A 9794-nucleotide genomic window follows, 5' to 3' on the forward strand; every position below is an offset into this window, starting at 1 on the left:
ACAGCTTTGTTATAAAATCTTGCCATTTGGAAATGTGTCGCGCCCGGAAGGCGGTTGGAGAAGGCCAGGCAACAGGCACACTCGAATTAATTGTGCGGGTGCCAGTCTGTGTGAAAAGAGGAAGTTATTCTCCATTTGAGGCGCTTTAAGGACGCGATTAGCAACCTAAAATACCCTGAAAGAAGCAGCTCGAGCGGGGCTGGAGAGGCCGAATAATAGGCCTTATTGGATTCCTGGACAAAAGGTGTATGGTAGGCTGGCCCGGCCACTCAGCAAAGACAAAAGAACCCAAGAGCTGAGAGATTGACGTCCTAATATTCCAAATTGAGGCACAGGCAGTGCGTTATTTTAACTGGCTGCGCTATACTGTGATTGGGATAGGGAAAAAAAGTGTTCACTTTTGTTCGCTTTTGGGGAGGTTTTTGTTCCCGAAGAAAGGGCCTCTGATTGGGGCGGAGAGGGAGAGCCCCAGCCGGGGCAGCAGGGCTGGAGGTTAGGCAGCGGGGGGCGGCTGTGTGAATGAACGGTTATTATTGCTACAAGTTTCACCATTTCTGTCTATCTGCGGGAAAATGGAGGACAAGGAGCAGAGAGAATTCAAGGAGGAGAAGAAACATGGCGGCCTGGTTATGAGGAATGGGGCATTGAGAAAATAATGAGAAAATAATATTTTTACAGAATAGAAATATAATCCATAGGTATTTGATCTTTCTTATATCAATTTTTCAACATGTCAAAAATACCAGATTTTGATAGCCTAGGCTATTTGAAATTGCCTTACCATAGGCTATAGACTCAATGTCAGTCATTCAATACACACTGAACATTTTGATTAAGATACATACATCTAAGAAACTTGATAAGTCTAATTTATTAAAAGATTAACATAGCAGCCCACTTGGACTTCAATGAGTAGATATGATATATGATGTTTAATTTTCCCACTATGTGACCATCTGAATTCACTATTCCTTATGGGCGGCTCAAACCTGTCCTCATGACCTTTTGTAGCAGCCAAACGTTTTGGATAAACGTTTTATTTAACCATTTTTGTGCATACTTTTCCCGTTCATGTTAGCCTACAATTGTTAAATTTCTCATATTTTAATCATGACAGACAGAGCTAGCCTTTGGCGGCAATGCAGTTGTCCCGGCTCTGTGGGAAACCGCCAGGCTCACGCATACCACAGTGGGCAGATCTGCAGAGCGCGAGGAGAGAGGAAGTGGAAATTAGACAGACACGCGAGCATCGGTTCAGGCCAAAGACATTATCCAGACGAGGAGCAGCCGTCATCACACGGCCCTGTCGATGAGCGCCATAAATACTGGTCTGGGGAGAATCTCTGAGGAGACCTCCCAAATGGCACCCTATTCCTTATTTAGTCCAATATTTTACATGGGCCTTGGACAAAAGTAATGGACTAGGCGTTATAGGGAATAAGGTGTCAGTTAGGACGCACGATGGGGGAGAATCTCTTATTACTAAAGAGCTAAACTAAAGCATCAGATGAACACACTCAATGCGTTCCAAATTGCATCATATTTCCTTAATAGTGCACTACTTTTGACCAGGACCCATAGGGCATCATATTGGAAATAGGGTTCCATTTGGGACGTACTGTTACAGGGACTGGGAAAGGAAGAATCACTGTTGGCCTAGCTTAATTGAGCTCCCCGTGGGAAAGCGTCAGAGCGCGAGAATAGTTGAAGAGTTGTCATGCAGCATAATCTTCCGGAGCCATATTTTGAAGGGAGGAGAGGGGAGAGGCTCCTATACTCGACATAGATTGAGCAGGATTTCAGATCAACGCTGGGCCTATTGGACAGGTTTGGTTAAAACAGGAACTAGCGATGGGCCATCGATACATTCTTAAAACGTAGGTCTATAGGCTACTAAGTTTTATTTGTATTTTTAAATGTAACCTTTATTTAACTAGGCAAGTCAGTTAACAACAAATCCGTATTTACAATGACGGCCATACACCGGACGCTGGACCAATTGTGCGCCGCCCTCTAATAATAGTATAATACTAATAATACATAATAATTATTGGAATTATTGTTATTAGGCATTTATTAGTATATATTGTTACTATTGAATAACAGTGTTGCAATAATAGGCTATTAGAAGAAGTTGTAAAATCACAAGCAATCATACACGGTTTATGCGCTACAGGCCACAAGAACTGTTCAACTGAATAATTCAACGGGAACTTTTGGGCTGAAGACAGGATTTTGACTCCAAATAGCCACTTGTTGTAGAATTATTTTCCCAAGCTCTCTGACAACTCTCATCCTCCTTTGCTTAATTTGTTTTCATCTTTCCCTTATCCCTCAGAGTCGCAAGAGATGCTCACTCCACAACCACACACTCAACCAGTTCCATCCTCCTGTCCTCTCCTTCTCATCACCAGACGATCAGGCGCGTACCTATTCGGCTATATTTGTCCTTAATCGAAATAATCAAATAAACCCTGATGGTTTGGAAGGACTCGACTACTGTATTAACCTATCGGGGGCTATATATCGGAACCATGCTCTCCCTAATCTCCTGTTGGGCCCAAAACAGATTTAAACGAATCAGGACTCCCCTAATGCTCTCGCGCTACTAATGGGGATTAATTGAGACGTGAACAAAAGGAGGCCTCGAGCTTGTCACCCACTGATAAGCAACGTTCTAGACTAGAGTCTAGCTGGCCTTCTCACTCCACCGCTGCTTCAGGAGTAGAGCCATAGAGCATACCTGCTGTCACAGTGCGGGACCAGCCACTTGATGTATGTAAATAGATTTGGAGACAGCATGGCGTCGCCTCAGGACGCTAGCAGCCTCGTCGCTGGCTGCAGCAGAGTTTACGTTTCTGATTTGCATCGGTTTTAGAATCAGCCAGGACACCCGTGACACAAGCCAGTATTTGACGTCCATCCAGGTATGAGGGCGTCGGGAGATGACTTTGAAACCGCAACACTAAAGCAAACAGTGAGTGCTGTTACCTTCAAGTAGGTTTCACTAGGCATTCTGGGATAGGAATGACGGGCGGCTGTGTAAGCGTCTGCGTCTGATTCCAAAGAATGCAAGTTCGAATCCAGCAATAGAAAGTTGTTTTTGATAATTTTGTTTTAAGCCTATCCCAAACCGTAACCATTTTGATGAATGTCAAATTCTAACGTGAGACTGTGAGAGCTGGTAGTTTGGAATACCCAATGGTGGTGTGAGGCTCTCAAATTCAAAGGACCAGAGCATGCTGCAGCTTGCTGTGTTGGAGTGACATGGAACTTAGATAAAGAGAAGCGGTGACCACGAGAAAGAACAACACAAATGGGAAAATTAAGATTCTAATCGATTCTCCATGAGTGGAATGGGAAGGTTAATTTAGCCTTATGTCAATACAATAAAACAATAATTACCCAAATGTTTGTGTTTTTGATTTGACATCAACACCCATCGAAAAATACCAGAAAAGGTTGGTTTTAATTAGGCTATTGACACGCTTTGTCAATAGGCATAGAGTTAAAGCAGCCAATGCTTAAATGTGATTTTTATGGATGAATATTTTTTATTTTACGCCATTCATATATTTTTCTAATTATGCTATTATTCTTAAAATATTTTCTGACATTGTGACACACACGCAAACAGTTTGGTTATGCGGTTCTCTCTACACATGACCCTAAACTGTTTGCACTAAACCTAACCACAACCGCATCCGGAGCCGTTTGTGTGTTTTCCTCTCAGATGGCAGATTAAGACCTATTAAACACTTATTAGTCATTATTGTTCTTTAAATCTACACAGCTTTGAGTGTGTGTCGAAATGTCAGAAAATACTTTAAGAATAAACAAATATGCATGCGTAAAATAAGAAAAACACAAAAACGATGCATGAAATCTAGTTTACACAACATTACAATTAACAATAGTTGACAGGCACACAAATAATTACAAAAAAGAGGGACTGGTTCCAGAAAGGTTCGAATCGGGCCAAATTCTCTTAATTGGACCGTCTTTGGACAAAAGGTGTCCGATTGGGTGCCACTTATTAAGATCAGTTCTGACCAGAAGAGAACTGTATGGAAACTAGAGTCTTTCAGAGTGAAAGAGAAGTGGATAGGGCCTTGGCCTTTGGTTTTGAAGAGAACGGGTGAAACAACACGCCCTAAGGAGGGCCTGGCACCCTATTCCCTATATTGTAGCCAGGGCCCTCATCAAAAGTAGTGCACAATATTGGGAATAGGGTGTAATTTGTGACGCAGGACAGCCCTTTCTGATGCGGGTTGAAGACACAGGACACCGCCTCCAGTTGTTGCTTTACAGTACCGCGATTGGTCTGATTAATCGTCGGGGCCTTTACTAACATCTCCACTAGAGGTAGTTACAAACAGAACGGCCCGCACCTACTGTATTTACCTGTAAGTGCGGTTACCCACACACACACACACACACACACACACACACACACACACACACACACACACACACACACACACACACACACACACACACACACACACACACACACACACACACACACACACACACACACACACACACACACACACACGCGCGCACACTTTCCAAACTGAAGTACGTCGTCATTAGCAGCTGTTAATGACGCGCGCACACCCACACAATATACCTCTCTTCCTCGCTTCGTCAACATCGATATAACAAAGCCATGTTTTCACCAAGACGTGCCCAAACAGCGCGCGCGCAATCTTAACTGGGATAGGAGGAAGAGGGGCAGGAAAGGAAGGAAGAATCAACTGCTGTCATCACATTCCCCAAGCAGAGAAGAAATGTTAGTTAAAGACTGCAGTTAACCATTGGATGATATGGGATGTCGGCAGTGCTTAATTTGAGCTGGATCCTGTCGGAACAGGTTCTGGCATTTCTCGGTTTTGGACTGTTTCGTTCCGGTACCTCTTATGGCATTACATTTTCTCTCTCACACCCTTTGCAATGTAAACATGATAATAAAAGCTATCAAAAAGTTTATTCGAGTTGCCTCTTCGTTAATTCTCAGTTTGTCAGTGTCAAAGTAGCCTGTCATTTCGATCATTTGTGCAGTAGGGCCTATTATGGCGCTTTCAAGACAACTGGGAAAAACGAGGTCAAATCATTACGTTAGTGATCTTCAGGTTGGAAATTCTGAGCTCTAGCTTCCAGACTTGGAATTCCGAGTTGGATGACCGTTCAAAATGAATTTGCCCAGTTGGTGCTAGTTTTTTTTCGATTTCCCACTATTCTTGAATGCACTGAAGGCGTAAGTATGAGATTTTCAGTTCCGAGTTCCAAGTTGTTTTGAACGCAGCATTAAAAAAGTTTATGCCAAAGTATTCAGTCATGTAAAAGGACGTACAGTTGCATGAAATGCGTTTATAAAAGGCAAACATTTCCCCGGACCCTAGCCCACTAAACATTTCCCTCGTGTGTGCAACTTCTGTAATGCCTCTACACTACTGCTCTATGCCGCTATAAGAATGTAGTGAAATGCATGCAATGTTTTATTATTATAAAGGAGATTAGTTTCTCATGCGTTCCGGTACCTCAGAGCTCTTCAGGTCACCCCCCTCTCGCACTCACTTTTTGTTCCTGTACCTCATGATTTACAAATGAAGCACTGGATGTAGGTTGTGTATGCCGCTATGGCATGACGCAACATATAGGGCTGGCTAGACAACGGACTAAAGTAGAGGTCTATAGGCCGTTAAATATGGGCACTATGGTTTACAGACAGTCTCAGACATCCGAACAGCTGAACATTTTCGTTTTCTTCTCCTTGCCAAGTTTGTCATCCAAGTTTGACTGTTTCTTGTGCTGGGAACCAGGCTTTGGCGCGGGTGCGGACCTCCAACCGGGCCGAGGCTAGGTCGTTCATCAGCCGCAAACATCTAAATATTTATCCCCTCTCTGATCTAGGTCTTACACGATAACCACCCAATGCTACTTTCTAGGTCAAAACAGACCTCGTTTCTGGGAAATGTCGGTGGGAATCATTCGTCCAGAGCTGACCAACACAACTGTCATCGTTTACATGCGCGAGGCTAACAATAACATTGTATTATTGTTACGTGGCAACCGATTAGCACCCCAGCCTGGCTGAATCACACAGGACACTTGAACCCACCCCAAAATAAAACATACTAATGTTGTCGTCTATTTGAAAGCTTTTTTTGTGACACTAACTATTCTTGCCAAATTGAAACCATGGGACTACAAGGATCTATGTGCGCAAAGCATAGGTCTGATATATTGAGCATGACAAGTTTTCACATCCCAGATCTCAGAAGTGTTTTGTTATTCTTTCATAACCCATTAATAATTTCACCTTAAAAGGTAGGCTACCTAAAATGCAGAGTATCAAAATCCTAAAACATTTGTAAATCTGTTTTTTTTAGGGGGGTGCCATCTCAGATAGAACCTTATGGCTTTGAAATGTCAACCTGGGTTCAGCCATGAGGTTCTGTCTGGCACAGAAGGTACAGATGATTTCAATAGAGAAGTGGGCTACAGACTTTTCATGATTAAATAAAGATAATACCTTTCTTTCTAACCGCATCATCAAATACATGAATTAATGTTCATCGCAGATTTGTTAAAGTGATAGTTCCCTAACATGACAAATAAATAAATCCTATAGAGAACTAGCAACAATGCTAAAGCTTAGCTCTGGATGAGTAAACTGATGTAGTAGTCTGGTCTCTGACACCCAAAGTCAGTAAACTACTTGCTAGTTATCAATAAAATGTGGTAAGATTGTAATTTGAGTGAAATAACCCTTCCATGGAGGTTTTCGCATTAATATAAAACAAGACAAAAACAACGTCTTTCCCAAAGGCCTTAAACATGCTCATTGGCAGGGTTTCTCAAAGTCGGTCCTGAAGCCCCCCCCCCCACGTTTTGGTTTATGCCCTAACACGACTCAGCTGACTCAAACAATCAAAGCTTGATGATGAGTTGGTTCTTTGAATCCGTTGTGTAGTGCTAGGGCAAAGACCAAAACTTGCACCCAAGGGGGGCCCCAGGACCAAGTTTTGGAAACCCTGTTCTAAGGCACCTGTATTTGTTTCTACCATAAACAGCTTACGTTACGTTCTGAAAACGTGGTGAAAAAAATGGAAGTAATTTAAAAAGAGGGCCAGAACCTACAATATAAATAATCAAGAATGTGGGACTATAACGTTCTATGGGCAAAATGTATGGTTTTGAGATGAGGATTTTTAAAGTGATGTCTTCCTCTTTCATGCCTCAATAAGTATACTGAACCAAACTATAAACGCAACGTGCAACAATTTCAAAGATTTTACTGTGTTACAGTTCATATAAGGAAATCAGTCAATTGAAATAAATTCATTAGGCCCTAATTAATGCATTTCACATGACTGGTCCTGTGTGGCTCAGTTGGTAGAGCATGGCACTTGCAACGCCAGGGTTGTGGGTTCAATTCCCACGGGAGGACCAGGGTTCAATTCCCACGGGAGGACCAGGATGAATATGTATGAACTTTCCAATTTGTAAGTCACTCTGGATAAGAGCGTCTGCTAAATGACTTAAATGTAAATGACTGGGCAGGGGCGCAGCCATAGGCTCACCCACTTGGGAGCCAGGTATAGCCAATCAGAATGAGTTTTTCCCAACAAAAGGTCTTTATCACAGACAGAAATACTCAGTTTCTGAGGTCCTGTGCTGGTGTGGATACACGTGGTGTGCGGTTGTGAGGCCGGTTAGACGTACTGCCAAATTCTCTAAAATAACATTGGAGACGGCTTATGGTAGAGAAATTAACATAAAATTATCCGGCAACAGTTCAGGTGGACATTCCTGCAGTCAGCATGCCAAATGAATGTTCCATCAAAACTTGAGTTATCTGTGGCATTGAGTTGTGACAAAACTGCACAGTGGCAGTGGCATTTATTGTCCCCAGCACAAGGTGCACCTGTGTAATGATCATACTGATTAATCAGCTCCTTGATATGCCACATCTGTCAGGTGGATGGTTATTTTAGCAAAGGAGAAATGCTCACTAACAGGGATGTAAACAAATTTGTGCACAAAATTTGAGAAATAAGCTTTTTGTGTGTATAGAACATTTCTGGGATCTTTTATTTCAGCTCATGAAACATTAGAACAAGACTTTAAATGGTCCGTTTATATTTTTGTTCAGTGTATATAACACACACACACACACACACACACACACACACACACACACACACACACACACACACACACACACACACACACACACACACACACACACACACACACACACACACACAGTATTGAGACCCCTTGACTTTTTCCACATTTTGTTACATTACAGCCTTATTCTAAAATTGATTAAATAGTTTTTCCCCCTTCATCAGTCTACACACAATAACCCATAATGACATAGCAAAAACATCCTCCAGATGTGATACTTGGCATTGGGGCGGCAGCGTAGCCTAGTGGTTAGAGCGTTGGACTAGTAACCGGAAGGTTGCAAGTTCAAATCCCCGAGCTGACAAGGTACAAATCTGTCGTTCTGCCCCTGAACAGGCAGTTAACCCACTGTTCCTAGGCTGTCATTGAAAATAAGAATTTGTTCTTAACTGACTTGCCTAGTTAAATAAAGGTAAAAAAAAAAAAAAAAAAAAAAAAGAAATTCAGAGAGTCAAAGAGTTCAACATTGGTTTCATCAGACCAGAGAATCTTGTTTCTCATGGTCAGAGTCCTTTAGGTGCCTTTTGGCAAACTCCAAGCGGGCTACTGAGGAGTGACTTCCGTCTGGCCACTCTATAATAAAGGCCTGATTGGTGGAGTGCTGAAGAGATGGTTGTCTTTCTGGAATGTTCTCCCATCTCCAAAGAGGAACTCTGGAGCTCTGTCAGAGTGACCATCGGGTTCTCGGTCACCTCCCTGACCAAGGCCCTTCCCCCAGATTGCTCAGTTTGGCCGGGCAGCCAGCTCTAGGAAGAGTCTTGGTGGTTCAAAACTTCTTCCATTTAAGAATGATGGAGGCCACTGTTTTATCTGTGCCTCGACACAATCCTGTGTTGGAACTTTACGGACAATTCCTTCGAACTCATGGCTTCGTTTTTTCTCTGACATGCACTGACAACTGTGGGACCTTATATAGACAGGTTTGGGCCTTTGCAAATAATGTCCAATCAATTGAATTTAGCACAAGTGGACTCCAATCAAGTTGTAGAAACCTCAAGGATGATCAATGGAAACAGGATGCACCTGAGCTCAATTTCAAATCTCATAGCAAAGGGTCTGAACACTTATGTAAATAAGGTATTTGTTTTTTATTTTCAAAACATTTCTCACATTTCTCAAAGCCTGTTTTCTCGTTGTCATCATGGGGTATTGTGTGTGGTTTGATGAGGAAAACATTTATTTCATCAACTTTAGAGTAAGGCTGTATTTTAACAAAATGTGGTAAAAGGAAAAGGGTCTGAACGCACTGTATTTAACCCTACAAACAACTATGTTTGATTGTCAACCCAGCAGTGTGATTGGATTGCAGACATAACCTGCAGGCACAACGTTATGGTGTTTGCCCAGATAGAACGTTAAAAACAATCATTTGTAAAGATATATATATTTTTTTAAACAATCTGACATCTCACATGTAAAGGACCACCTAAAGAGCAACTCTGTGAATAACTAATTTCTTACCAAAATGTCAGAACCTTCTAGTCCTAAGGTCATGAAGTAAAGAATTGCTGTGTGTTTGGTTCAAATGAGAACCACCCGTTGAATGAAAACCATCTGAGTGATGGACTTTTTATTATGCTTCAGCCCTGTTCCAT

Source organism: Salvelinus fontinalis, unplaced genomic scaffold (genome assembly GCF_029448725.1).
Source record: "Salvelinus fontinalis isolate EN_2023a unplaced genomic scaffold, ASM2944872v1 scaffold_0176, whole genome shotgun sequence".
Taxonomy (NCBI): domain Eukaryota; kingdom Metazoa; phylum Chordata; class Actinopteri; order Salmoniformes; family Salmonidae; genus Salvelinus; species Salvelinus fontinalis.